The following is a 15,012-nucleotide window of genomic DNA, read 5'->3' as shown; positions in this document are numbered from 1 at the left end:
CCCTTTTCCATGCGGAGGCTGTTTCTCTCTCCTGTTGTGTTCTTCAGCTGAGTCTGAACTTTCTGTTGGGGAGTTTGGGCTGGTATTTTTCTTGTGCAGTATCTATGACTGACAGCTCAGAAGTGCCTCCTATTCTCATACAGGGGTGGCATAGCTAACTTCCAAAGATGCTGAACCTGCTATCACAATGAAATGCTTTAGCCTCACTATTTTCTTAGCAACATGGCCAATCTCCATTGCAGAATAAGTGTTAACTTAGAGTTTAGTCTTCTTCAGACAATGAATAATTCATAGAAACTACAACATCCAGTATGTGGAAAAGGCAGAGTGAGAATGCATGTGCTCCTCACTGTATGAAGCCATTTTGATGCAGTCTCAGGAAAGGGTGATAGTGGCTTTGCACACTTCTCTTGCGCAGTCTTGTCTCACTACAGGTGGTAGTCCATGCAAGCTAGTAAAGTGTCTTTCTATATTTTTTTCATGCTCCTGAACAAGGAATGACACAGGCTTTAGTAAATGATGTTCTGCTTCACAAACATGACCTTTCTGAAATCCAATGACTGCCTTATACAAAGAAGTAATCTCATAGTGCTTGCAAGGAAAGGACTATGAGCAAAGGTGGAGCAAAGAACAGAACTGCTCTGCCTGGATTGCAAAGGCCTGGTCTGCACCAGAATTTTAGGACTAAGTGATTGCTTTTGAAGAGGAAAGTCTTGGAGCATGTGTACTGAATTTCTTTTTTGATGACTCTTAAGATGAATTTCAGCAGTGTAACTGAGGTGTATTGATACACATTGCTCCAAAAGTAATGCCTTCTATTTATTTCCCTGGAAACTACAGCAGGTATGAAGAACACAAAAACACCATTTGATTGAACATAATCTCAGCTACAGAACGCTATTTTCCAACATAGTCACCACCATTAGCTGTGCATTTTTACAAGCCATGAGCTAGAGCCTGTACACCTCACTCAAAGCATCTGCACCAGTGAAGGTGCCCCACTGCCACAACTGCTGAGAAGTATCACCCACCCCTCACTGTGCTCACACCTGCTGTTTGGTCTCCATAAATGTCAGTGAATGGCAGTGGGTGTCGTTTTTTTTTCCTGCATGGGGGGATTCAATCCCACCTCTTTGCTTCATCCTCACTTCCATGTCAAATGGTGTTGTGTCAGACTGCTCCATTGCTGCCATCTGTCATGCAGCAACAAAGTGTAATGGGATATTGGTGGAAAGGTTCAGCCTCCGCTGTCATAATTCCACCATCTGTCTCTGACATCATGGGTCAGCATGATGAAATCAGAGGTATTATTTTTGGAGCCCATGTGCATTAGTGTTTTAAGTGAACTTAAAATTAATTTCTCATTTATCCCTAATCACCTTGTTTTGATTTGTGATCTGGCATGGTCTCAGAGTACACGGACTGAATTCTTTGCTGATGAAATAAGGCCTGAAGCTGCTATAGATTAGCACGGTTAATGTACTGCATGATATCAGGTAAACTGCCAAATGTGTGTTCAGTAGACATCAAGTTTTCAACACTGGTTTGTTCGCTGTGCAGATTCTGCTGTACTGCTCCGTATTTCTTGTTAAAGTAGATGTAGCCATAATGCACTCCAGCTGCTGATATTTAATCTATGGGACTAATTTAAAGTTAGTGTAAAGTAAAACCACAAAAATGCACATAATGTGAACTAGTGGCCTCAGTGCAGTATCTGTTGTACTGTTCTGCTTGATAACAAAGGTAGTGATTTGTTGAACATCTCAGGCATGCGCATAGCCTTGAAGAGAAATATAAAATAAACAAGGCAAATCAGACTCTTGTGTCTTTTCTGTGTTCTGTTGGAGAGAAGGAAAAAGCATCCTTTGCATGGAAAGCTGAAACATTGATTTATAATGTCTGAGTAATATTCGGTTTGTGAAACAGGTTATTTTTAGTGTTCTGTGAGCTACCACTAGGGTTGGGCAACTTAAACTTCTTTTTAATCAAATTATTTTCATGGGATCATCTAAAAATAGGGAAGTTTTTGTTGAAATTCAGTAGAATTTCAACAAAAGTAGTGATACTGAGTATTATGAGTGTATAGGTATATACATATATGTAAATTGAAGAGTACAGATGAAGATGGTCAAATCAACTTTTCTGGTTGCTGCATGAATTTATTGACATGGAGATGCCTCAGAATTGTAGGGCTTCAAATAATGATGCATTGTACTAACAGAAAGACTGCTTCATAGCAGTGCAATACAGCTGCAAGAGGCATTTTTCAGTGTAACAGAACTGATAGAACTCATGGTATACATGGCCCTTCTGAACCACATCTAGTGCATCTTCTCCCTTAAAGCCACACAAACGTGATCTGAAGTGAGAAGTGCCTTCTGATCATCAGCCCTCTCCTGTCCTACATTGTATATTACCATTAAGCTCTGTAGAGTTTTTCAACAATTTGCTAGAGTTTCAACCTATTCCAGAATGCTTTCAGTGTTGTTTCAAAGAGGTTGCTGGGAAACATGTCACCATTTAGGGATCAGTCTGTTTTTCTGTCATGGCTAGCAACATAGGGGTAGCTGAGGTATTTCTGTAGTCCTTGATTACAAAAACAATTATTCATTATATTTAGTGGGAATGATTTAGGGAGCTTAGCAATGTTTTCCCTGTTTAGGGTATTCTGGAACAGTAGAACAAAGACACATTGTGGCACAGCTAAAGGAGGATGTTTTCAATCTCTCAACTTATCATAATTAAACATATTTACAAGTATAAGCTCTTACAGTATAAATTAGATTGATTACAATCTGCCCTCTGACATGGGATTTAAAATTTAATTGTTTACAGTACCGTAAATTACTGCCCTATTTTAATGCATAATGAATTGCAGTATTGTTTCTGAGTTATTTTATAATCTTTAGCAGATGATTTCCCTCCCTCTATCTTTAGAAGTTAAAATTCTAAATCTGTTAAATTATAATGCACAGTTATGTTGCATATTTATGATCTTTGTTAGTGCTTATTTGACGGCCAATTGATACAGTTCTCCACATGTGGTATGTAATTATCTCAACCGTGTAGCAGGACAATGCAGACATTTTAGAAAACACAGATAATGTTTTTGCTGTTTCAGTTTGTTAGCAGTGGCTGATTTTGTGTTGTTTTTTTCCCCCTCCACTGTTGTAAAATAGAGCTGTCTTAATTACTGCAAAGTGAAGTAATGGTGAGTAGAAAACCATGTGTTGCTGTCCCTTGCAAAGTTGGTGCTTTTGATCTCCCTGACACATTTCAAAATTGAGGATGAGATGGGAGCTTTGCTTGTCCCATTCTTGGAATGGGACAAAACAGCCTTACCACTTCAGAAGGAGCTCAAAAAGAAATTATGACTCAGACAGTCCTCTGAATCATATTTCCCCTGAGCTGTAGCATTGCACAAGTGGGGAGTATGCTGTCGGCCCTTTGCCAGATGAAGCATGTTCTCTCTCTCTCTCTCTCTCTCCTGTCCAGTCAGCTCTGTTTGCTGACACAGGAAGGAGGAAAATGATGGGCATGTTTACTTCCAACCCAGTTTCCCCCAACTTTTTTCCTTGTTCGTGGAAGGAAACAATGCTTCTTCAAGGCTTGCTCATTAGTGCAGTGCTTGTGGTGCTGCTCTAAGGAGGGATGGTGTGACAATACAGTAGGATGCAAGAACACCGTACAGCTTCCATAAGGAGCTTTTTCTTTCAGCTGGTGCTTGGTGTGTTTGGCATTTGCTTCACTTGCTCATCTGTTGGTGGGATGCTACTCCCTTGCCAGATCTGAAGTTTGTGCTTGTTCCTTGGGCATTCTCTTATCATCCCATTATAAACTAGAAGTCAGCCTGTTGCAGTGAAGGGAATATATCAGAAACATCTATGTGACTTCAAAGTACTGAGTCTGATTTGATGATTACTGGTCTTGCTAGATCTGCGTCAAGTAAAATATGAAACAAAGCTGAGTTCTTGGTGGTTGTTTTCAAAACATGAGTTCTACTGACACAAAACAACAGAAATAGCTACTTCTTGTGTGATGAATTAAGAAATATAGTAATAACCAAATAAATCTGATCAGCTAATCAAACTCTACCATGTCTTATAATAGATTTAGTCAACTGATCTTTTACGTCATCAGCAGTTTACCTGTGAATAATAAAGGTTGAAGTATTCATTTGTTACTATTAGATCAGCAGTGCAACGGTCTGTTGTTCTTAATGGTTGAAGATGTTAATCATTTTTGTGATCTACTTGGAATCAAGAATTTACAATTCTGATCTTGCTAGCAACAGTACTTATATGTGACGTCTGCACTAAGTAGTATTTATTTTCTTCTCTCGTTAATGAGGGAGGAAAGTATAAAGCAGATAGGATAGCAGGCCTTGGAAATACTCATTTCTGTGACAGTTACACTTTGACATCTATAGTGATGTTTTAAGAGCATTTTACCTGAACTGTGTATTTAAGGGACAGATTACACACCTGTCAGTACAAGAGGAAATACAGGAGGGGATATCGATTTGTTAATTCTAGGTTGTAGGAATGCTTGGGCAAATAGCTGCTCACAAATATAGATTGTGCAATTGAGTTTTAAATACGAGACTTGGAATTCCATCCTGTGTGATCCTTACACCTACCCTTGTTGTTTCAGAAGGAGCTTTCACAGACTCACAAGTTGTTTTCAGAGAAACAAAACATTGTTATAAAATGCAATAGGTGATGATAAAGCCTGAAAAAATATGTTGCAATAAACTATAGCAATGGGAGATTTTCTCTGAATATTCGCTCTGTCTCCTGAAATTCTATTGTAAGGGGTGTAATTTTGCTGCTAAGTTTTGATGCTTGCCAAGCTTTAGGTTTTTTTACTTTGTAAAATGAAATACAGATGGAATAATAAATTGCCTTTATCATGATTATCACCATTACAGTGTGCCCATGTTTATATGAACCATAAAAGTCACTTTGAAGGGTGCAACCATATCAAAAAAACTGGTAAATCTGATTTTTTCAATGTCTTTGTGATTGGAGTACCGTGTGTTTGGTGAACAAACAGCAGTCTGCTGAACTTCCACAATATTATTACCCATAGTTAATGATGTTCTCAGAAGAAGCATTACCTACAACTCAGCTCCTTTTTAGGGTATTGCAACATCTTTAATATTATTTGTTTTATATTATACTTAATACAGCAGTAAAGATTAATTCAGTGCTTCTTGGTACTGGTGCATCTTGGAGAATAGGGTAACTTTCCTGTGTATCCACAGCCTGATTTATTTTTGTTTAACAATTTTTGGGTGAGAGGAGAGGAAAAAGTGTGTGCAAGTATGTTGTATCAGTGAAAAATCAATCATTTTTAATGCCTTGCAAAGCTTCCATTCTGTTATTTCAGTGGTGGAATATTCTGTTACATAATGTTGGCAGTTGAGTGTTAGTTCTCCGTATATGTATATAGTACGCAGCATAATAACACTTAATACAGGGCAAGTAAGTCTCAAATTGTTCTACATGTTTCATCATAGATTAACAAAGGCTTACCTCTCTTTTTAGACTGGCATTTGATGTATTTTGAAATAAAGTGCTGCTTCTAAAACCCTGATGATAAAGTGTACACTCTGCTTGGTAGCAATGCATTTCTCATCTCCTGACAGTTTGTGAAAGAGTAGTGTTGAGAAGACCTCAAAATCTTACCTAATATTCTGTTGTTGTTTCTTACTTCATATTTGAAGTGTTCATGTGCCAAGTTTCAATTGTTTTTGAATGTTGCAAAGTGAATCTGGCATTGGATGTCAGCCCCTTCAGCATACGAGTGTTGTGTGTGTATGATGTAATGAAACTATATTTCATTCAGTCTTACAAATAAATGTCCTGAACAGATTTATAGAAGTTGTGACTCAAAATACTGCTGTTAAACTGCAATGGCCATATATTCCTAAAGCATTTATATTTTTGTTTGTGGTTTAGATGATTACAAAAATAAAATCAAGGATACAAATGAAAATGATGTAGATAAGTTAAAGAATGTGTACAACAGATAATACCCCATGGTTCAACAGATAATACCCCATGGTTCTTCATATTTACATATTTAAGGGCACATTATTAAGTTAGGATCTGAGCAAGTGGCAGAGAAGTATGCTGAAGAAGTTGTCTGTTGCCTGTCCTTCATGCACTGATGAAGCATTTGAAGGTTGCTTTCTTTTTAAAATAGTTGCTATTTTAAAAATAGCCATTATATTTCTTACAAAAATAATTTTATAACATTAATAATTAAGCTTGAATGAAGATATGATCACATCCTTGTTCTTTTATATGCTACAATCAGATCGCATTTTGGATTCATCAAATGGTCTGAAGGAGGGGGGAAAAAAAAGCACAGGTCTTTATGTCAAGATAGTGAACATAGTGTTAGGAGAGGGGAGCAAATTCAGGCCTCACGTTGGTGGAATTAACTTAAAATGGCCTTAGAGAGAGCAGTGTTAATTTGTCATAACTTAGAATTCTCCTTCCTTTCCTATCCACACATATAAATGTCCATTGCATACATATGTGTGTGTGTGAAAGGGAAAATGTAGCCCTGTCAATGAATGAATGAAAAGCAGGTCTGCACAAGTGAGTCACTTGTTTAGGATCATGCTATATGTAGAATCACTGTACAGTCAAGTAAAGCAGCTGACCTAATTGTGTAAACCTAGTTCTCAGTTTTGTTCAAATCATGCTCTACCAAGGTGTAAAAAGTGAAAGACATTTCCAAGCACCGATTTCTTGTACTTTCAATCAAATCTTTTAGTGTCTAAATATATAATCCTTGAAGCAGTTAATGACTTAAGAGCACAGCTCAACTGATTGTTTAGCACTTGCAGCGTATTAATCTCAGAGTGATAACCCTTAAGTTTCTTCTTGGATAAAGGAAAACATGTGAATCAATACTGATATTGTTATCATTTCTCATCCTAAAGCCAACTTCTGACCTGGGGATACTGAGGTAGGCCTAGTCAATTGTTTGTTCAGGTACAAAGAGTCCGCCTTTCTTCCAGAAATGTGCACTAGAGTTACCTAAACTATTTGTAGATGTACCCAGGTACTCCCTGTGCAACAATGTGAAACTGACTCAGAGAGCTCAGTCCAAAAAAACAAAGTGACTAATCTTTGTGTAGAACTGGGGCTTTGCAACTTTGCTCTGAGTCATGATGACAACTCCAAGTACCTAGTCTTAGAACAGAAATAAACAGATTTAAACAGAGCATTTGGTTTCATAACAGATTGCTCCTGATCCTTCTGTCAGAATGACCTTGGTAATGCTATTTAACATCAAACTGCTGCTGATGTGCAAGGTAGCTTAAAATCCCTAGGAGACTATGAAAGTAGAATCAGAGCAGTTAGGTAAAATGAAGAAAGGAAGGAGAGGAACAAGACTAAACTTTCCTTATCCATTTAAAAACAGAGTGAGAGCAATCAGTTGTCCAGCAGCAAGACTACAATCAAGATTAAACCTGGAACTGACGAAATTAGAATGTGGAAGGGAGAGGTAAGGGAGATATGTCAAGAACAGTCAAATTATTAAAATATTGTAGAAAGCCTTAATTAGCTCTTCATATGCTGAACTTCAGTAATATTAATCCTGTGTTTTACAGCAAATCTCTCTGTTAAAGCTACATGTTCCTCTGTCTTTATGGTGATACTTAATACGTAAAGGATAAATATTCATACCAGCTGAGCTGGAGTCTCTTCTGAGACAGATGACCAGTTGCTTCTAACACCCTCCATGTTATAGGAGCAGATCCTGCTTTCAGGGGCTTTAAATGTGAATTTGGAGATGCAAACCTGAAGTTAATGATCTGCAAATTAAATATGGAAATGAGTTACTCCTGGCAGCTCTTGTATAACTATGAGTAGTATTTGGCCCTATGTATTTATTTCAAGATCATAAAATATATTATACCTATTTTGAATCTTTACTAGAATGGGTCTGGACATGTCTGTGCAGACTAACCTAAGTTTTTCTGCTCATAGTCCAAGATAGCCAATGAACTGTTTGTGATTCAAAGCTGTGCAATATTTTAACATGCTATCACGGACCTTGTAAACCCTTTGGAATATCCAAAAGCTGTTCAGTTGTGTTGCCACAATAGCATGCTCAGACTAAGAAATCCAAGCATTCAGCAAGGCTGGTTAACCTTTGCAATTTCTTTGTCCTAAGCTGCTTTACTTCAGTATAGCACACCAACAGTATGAGTTCACATCTGCTAGCATGACTCTTTAGCTTTGCCCAATGTCCACAAAGTACCTTCACTATGGAACAAATATTACAGAAGAGTCACTTCATACAAATTATAGTCATAAAAATTAATAGATTTTTTTCATTAGAAAATCTGCACTGTTACTGAATGCATTATAATCCTTGAGTTGGCAATTTTATTACACATCTATTGCTAGATATCTGTAATTAAAATACATACAACAAACTATTTTTAGAGAAATATCTCAGTGTCCTGAGATTTTACAAGATTGCTTTTACAACTGTAGTAGGGGGAAAAAGTAAATAACTCTGGAAATGAGCAGTGTTGAATGTCTAATTTGAGTCACAAAATCAGCAAGAGGCAACATGTTAATCACTTTAAGAAAGCCAATAAGCATGTTAGTTGAACTGCTTTTGTGCTTGAGGTAGGATCATGTAATATCTCAGAAACTAAACAGAGTTGGGCCTCGTCTGTACTTGAATGGGAGATGTGTGAGAAAAATCCATTGTGCTATGAAAGGATGTCAGAGTTCTAATAGATTTCATCATTATAGCTGAGTCAGTACTGAAGTCATGCCTGCTATGGTGTTAAGGATACTGTTAGAACTGGATACTATGTTTGCTCAGTGGTTGGGTTTAAACTAGATTTGTAGCATTACATGTAGGAAGGCATTTTTGTCTTGTTTACATCAATATCCTGATGACAACAGTGTACAACGTGCAGAGCCCAACAGTAGGATAAAACATTAAAAGAATATAAATACACTTGAGTTATTAATTGCTCAAGATTTTTAACTTCAGCACGTCAGGTGGATGTGATCATCATTACAGTTTCTTGATCTTATTTCTTAGTCACTCCTGTATTTTCTACTTTAAGAAAGAAAAGAAAAAAGGATGGAAGGAAAATCTGCTGAAAGAAGTATGTGTTTATTTACTTAACTGTGAGGGTGGTGAAGCAGAAAAACAGGCTGCCCAGATAAACTGTGGATGCCTCATCACTAGTGTTCAAGGTCCTGCACAGCCCGATCAAGTGGGAGGTGTCAATGTGCATGGTTTTGAATGGGTTGATCTGCTGTACGGTCTTTCCAGTCCAAACTATTCTGTCATTATATTGTCCATACAAAACAGACATGTAAAACAAGTTAAACTTTGTTGTGGTGATGAGTAAGTGCAGATAACAAGAGAGATCACTAAAGGCTGCTTGCATTTGCCTGAGCAAAGCTAAAATAAATGATTAATTGTATCTGTCCTCAGACTTCTTGGGGGGTGGGGGGGAGGAAGTTATTCGGTAAGTGTCCTTGATTATTTGTCCAAATTAGTGTGCATTTTTAGTATTTCTGAAGTAAATAAAACATTTATAATATTTTTATAATATTGCCTCTTTGCCTCTAGAACTTCTGCTGAACAAGCAAGTACTGGAACAAGTGCTGCTACTTTAGAAGTGGGTACAGCCTAAAATGAGAGATTAAGACTGAGTCTAATACTTGTGCATGTTAGTTGATTTTCCTTCTGAAGACAATGGAGAGAGAAGTCTTATTATTTTAAGAGTGAAAAGGGAGGCAAAAAACAAGTCATATGGTATGTCAGAAAATATGGCTACTTCATTTCCATTTATCTGAAACAAAGTTCTGTTCTTGACTATGCACAAATTCTAGAGCACTTTTGTAGATAGTAAGACCACTGAAGACAGGAAAGGTTGAACAATTTATAACTATGTTAAATTTGAGTATTTGTATCTTAGAATTTGGTGTTTCTGTCAGTATGTCATTTGCTCTATTTCTGAACTTTGATTCTTTTTTTTTTTCCATGAAAATACAGAAATAGCATTTTTAAGACTACTCATTTAGAATTAAAAATATTAGAATTTGGGTAAGCTGTCACTATTTTTCTGTTCCCATGTGCTTAAGATTTCATTTGGAGGGAATACAGGGTGCTATAGAACCTGCCTGTACAAGCTGAAGCAAGCATGAGTACTAAAGATTTAATACATTTCTGTAAATTCTAAAATATTAAATATAGCCTCTGGATTGCCGGAATGGGTAAGAATTTGGTTCTTTGGTAGCACCCGTAATGAGAGAGACTCTTGTGTGCATTACCTGACCAAAAGGTGGTAGAGTGCACTGGTGATTCAACACAAGTGTTCTGGCTTGTTTTTTTAAATATTTGCAAGGAGTTCACCGATGATTAGCTGACACCCAAGAATGAGATGTTAGAAATTTATTGTTTTAGAGAATCCTTAGCTTTTGACTCACGCACAAAAACAAGGTTTTAAATGAATGACAGAGGGGCATTGAGTTCATGAGTCAATATGTTGGGCCGGAATGCAGCCAACTGTAGTCACGGAACTAGTATTCATATTCTGTAGACAATTAACATAAATAGTTAAACTAAGATTGACCAAAATCAATATAAACTCAACTGTAAGCTAGAAACTAAACTAAGGTTGATATGAACAGGTGAACTAAACAAAGAAAAAGTTGTGATTTCTAATTTCCTTTTAGATACTCTGCAGATGTGGACAAAGCTGATCTGGTGAAAGTGTGTGTGTCTTCTGTTAGGGAGATCTCATCTTGTTTGCTGTGGATGCATGGGGAACACAGCATGTACTATTAAGTCTATTCCATGAGGTGCACTATACTCAGCTTATACAGGGTCATAGAATCAGTCCCTTGAATTTTATAATTGATAAAGTACAAAACATCTGTGTCTACTGTAAGGGAAACTGAACTTTTTGCAGAAAGAGGGTACAACTACAATAATATACTATTGTCAGTCTTCCATCCTATTGGCATGAAATTGTTTCCCTTCTCATGTAACTTACTGACTTTGTAGGCATCATTTATTCTATTACATAGGCAACTGATGTTTGCCGTGAAAGTCTTTAGGTTAAGTTCCTTTGCACGTGTTTTCAATTGTATTTTAATAAACTATTTTTTAATTACTTGTAAATAGCGCTGGTTTAAGTTAAGAAATATGTTTCTTAAAATATTTCCCTTTTCTCTTGCAAAAGTCTTTGCTTGTAGCTAATCTGTTGGTGCTGTGTTTTCAGTTTTGCGAGTGAAAATAGTTTGTGAATATATGTATCACTAATTGAAATCACAAGGAGAGAAAGAATTTATGCTGATAACTCTTTTTCTTACACAACTTTTCTAGAAATGGAAAATAACTTACCCATGAAGTTCTGATTCCAGAGCATGGAATTAGGCTTTCTTTTTTCTTCCATGTGAATTTACCTACTGGCAGCAGGACTAAATAAATCAGTCTTTTTATTTACAAGGTCTAATATGTATTGAATAGTCAGCTGCAATTTTTTTGTTCTACATCAGTTCTAATTCTGTATTTTATGATCTTCCATCTGGGTGCTAACTGGAATCAGTGATGTGTAGTTTGAGTGCTTTTGGTCTGCGTGGGCAGCCTAGCAGGAGAATAGATGCATGCACTTGATAATGCTAGATAGACTGCTTTGCTTGCAATGATTTTGGTTGTATCAGTATGCATGGAAGGAAGGCAGTCATAAATTCCAGAATGAAAATATATCCACAGCTAGAATTCTTAACAATGGTGTTTTAGTGAAGTACCTACACATCTGGATGAATAATACTTGTGTCTATACTGTGCTGAAATACTGTGTAGAGCAAACAATGATTCACTCCCTTCTAATACATCTTTTCTTAAATAGAATGATTCATATCAATACTTCCTTAGAGGAATGTACTTTGTTTTTATTTGCTACAGAAACCAGACTGCAAGACCCAACAAAACTTCTCCATTTCTCTCAGAACAAACCTCTGTGGAATTGTTTATTGTTGAATATAATACACAAATAAGGGTTGACAAAAATTTAAGCACAAGTCTGATTTAGATTTTCAAGTGACAGGAATGATTTTTCATCAATAAAGCTATGCCACTGAAACAAGGATAACAAATTCTGTGAGTTAGGCTTGAGGGACTGAAAAACAAGACCCTTTCACAAGTGCAGGCTTGGCTTTATGGAACAGAAACACTGAAAACCTTTTGTTTGTCTGTTAGTGTCCTACGATGGTTAAAAAAGAACAATCACATTCCTCAGTGCCTCATCTCTCATTGGTACAGGACAAAGATGCAGTGCACTCCAAAGGCCAGATGAGGTACTGGGTCTGGGTTCCTTTTTCTTTTAATCTAGAAATAGTTTATGGGAACAGTGTACCTTGTATTCAGTTCTGTATGTATGCTTGAACACCATTAGACAGCAGGTTTATAGTCTTAGTTCATCATGTACTGAATTTATGCTCATCTTGCAGACATCCAACAGGGATGCTTCTTTCAGTTCTATTTCCTAGCTTGGAATAGTTTTTACTTTGAATTATTACTGGCGACTGTCAAACAAGGAAATCCTTTCTCTACAAACAATAAGCTATTATTAAGAAAAGCAACAACAAGAAGACCAAAACCAACCAAGATTATTGGTTATAAAACTAAGAAGAAAACTAAGAATTTTATTTCTTTTTTTCCAAGGGAGATGACTGTGATTTCTGGTTTAAAAAGAAAAAAAAATTAACATTTATAAAGCAAGGCTAGGCTTAGGTTACACAGATTTGTTGGTCGGAAGATTCTCCTTTGGTACAGAAGCAGAGACTGAGCAAGACTTCATACTTTGTAAGCACTGGAGTTGTGAGACTTAAGCAAAAGTTTTAATTTCTACAGTGGGAAGTTCGAAAGAAACTAAGAGTTTTACAGTCCTATTTCATGACAGGAAAGAGACTGGGAATGTGGAGGCAGGAGCTGACAGGGAGGGATGGATCCTTTTTGGCACAAGCTAGCTGTAAGTCTGGCTGTAACACTAGGCTGCCCCTCAGTCTGTATATATCACGGCATGCTCTTCTTTAAAAAGTAGCCAGGAGTCTGAACAGAGAAGCTAATACTGAGAGAACTTAAAGCCTTAGTTTGTCTTCTCACCAACAGTAATATTTCCCCAGCAGGGCCCTAGGCTATACTTAGTGATTTGAGAAGTTTACCTGGCTGTTATACTTGCCATGCTTGATCCATGAGTAAACAGAGGGTCTCAAGAATGTTTACTGGGTGCTGTGCAGTGCATACAGAGCCCAGGCCCTAAAAGCAGTGTAGCTACATTAACAGAGAACTACTCAGACTTACTAGGTCAACAGCCTTTGCAAAATAGCTGCACAACTGCTTTGCCCGATGTTGTGCTCTGTAAACATTCACTGTAACCTCTGGTTTGAGTATGGCATAGGTTTGCAGCAGGTATTTGTGCAGTGCCCCACATCCTACTGTGGGCAAACCTTTGGCTTCAGAAAATCTGAATAATGTATTAATATGTTGTTATTAGATGAAAGAGTGTGATAGTTTCATGGCAAAACTGCCCAGCATTCCTGAGTTATTGTTACAATGGGTGACTTGAGTCATCTTGAACAAGGGTAGGGTTCTGTTTGGTGAATTGCTTAATGCTGAATTCCCTGACACCTCAGTTAGATTGCTTTTGGCACCTGAACTCTTCCCTTAAAACAGGTTTGGATATTTCCATGCTGTGCTTCAGTCCACGGGTCAGAAATGCCCTGCCCATCTGACAGTGAGACACTGATTTCAATAAACTATGTGATGATTTGTAACTGAGCAAAACTGGAAAATAAAGGAGGTGGAAAATACGCTAATTATTAAATTATATAAATTATACATGCTTGTTTTAAGTTTTTTCTAAAGATCTTTTTTAATTTAATTCAGATCATTCATCTCTTACTCAGGTACACTGCAGTGACTTATGTAAGAACCCAGCTGCCAACTGATATGCAATAGTTACAGCCAAATGTAAGTTTGTCTTGGAAATATCTGCTCGTGATATGCAAAAGAGTATGGATCATGTTTCCCTCTCTAAGGATAGTAATCCTACAGTATTGAAACCTCCAAAAGGTAAATTAGTAGAAACTACATAAGGAGTACAGTAAGTGCACACTGGAATAAATATTACCTGTTCAGTGCAAGTCAACCCAGCTTTGACACAAATCTATTGGAATCTCTAAAAATTGTGAAGCAGATGAATGTGGGGAGGGGGGAACAAACAAGTATTGCAGTCTCTTGATTTCCAAAAGCCAACAAAAAAATCACACCTACCAATAGTTTCCCCGGAACTAAAACCCTCAGAGATTAAGAGGGAAAATCCTCACTTGGATGAATGAATGGTTAAAAGGACAGAGGTTAAAATCAATGACTGGTTGTCCCAGTGGGTTTTATAGTTGTAATTGCATGTAGCTCATTGCATGCTAGCCACCTGATTATTTATCCAGATTTCTGAGGAGGTTTTGCATATTTGTGAAAGAGGGCTTTTCAGAGACTTTGGTTTCTTGGGCTGAGAGGGAATTAGGCTGCAATTTGGGAAAGAAGCATTAATCAAACTTTCCATCCTTACATCCACAGGATAAACTGGATCATGCTGTTGCAGTTACAGTAATTAAAGTATAATAGATGACTACAGAAGCATAGAACTGCCCAGATTGGAAGGAACCTCAGAAGATTATCAGGTTCAACTTTTCCTGGGACAAAGGAGCCTAGGTGAGGTTGTCTGAAAAATTGTCTTGAATTGAGATAGCGCTTCTCCCAGTGCAACCTGTACCCATTTTCCCTTCAGTTCTCCTTGTGACTATGACTGAAGTGAGAGTTAGCTTCAGTTAATCCTATTTTTCCTTTATATTTATGAAACACATACAGTCAGGCCAATGTGATAGAGGTTTCAAAAACTCAGCCGTAGAGAAGAAACTGAAAATCAAATTTTAGCCTTTCTAT

At 37.2% G+C, this 15,012-nt stretch overlaps 1 long non-coding RNA gene across 2 annotated transcripts in view; it reads left to right on the top strand.

The window, feature by feature from the left end:
* The window catches only part of LOC107312776, a 52,552-nt gene that overhangs the window by 3,296 nt on the left and 34,244 nt on the right, over positions 1-15,012 (top strand). For both annotated transcript variants that reach the window (XR_004306993.1, XR_004306994.1), the window contains exons 2-4: positions 7,444-7,527; positions 13,977-14,142; positions 14,647-14,781. This is a non-coding gene — a long non-coding RNA (uncharacterized LOC107312776). The remainder of the gene's footprint in view (positions 1-7,443; positions 7,528-13,976; positions 14,143-14,646; positions 14,782-15,012) is intronic.

The sequence above is a fragment of the Coturnix japonica genome, chromosome 4, assembly GCF_001577835.2.
Source record: "Coturnix japonica isolate 7356 chromosome 4, Coturnix japonica 2.1, whole genome shotgun sequence".
Classification (NCBI taxonomy): domain Eukaryota; kingdom Metazoa; phylum Chordata; class Aves; order Galliformes; family Phasianidae; genus Coturnix; species Coturnix japonica.
The sequence above is the reverse complement of the archived record's forward strand: the minus strand, read 5'-3'. Positions and strand labels throughout refer to the sequence as shown.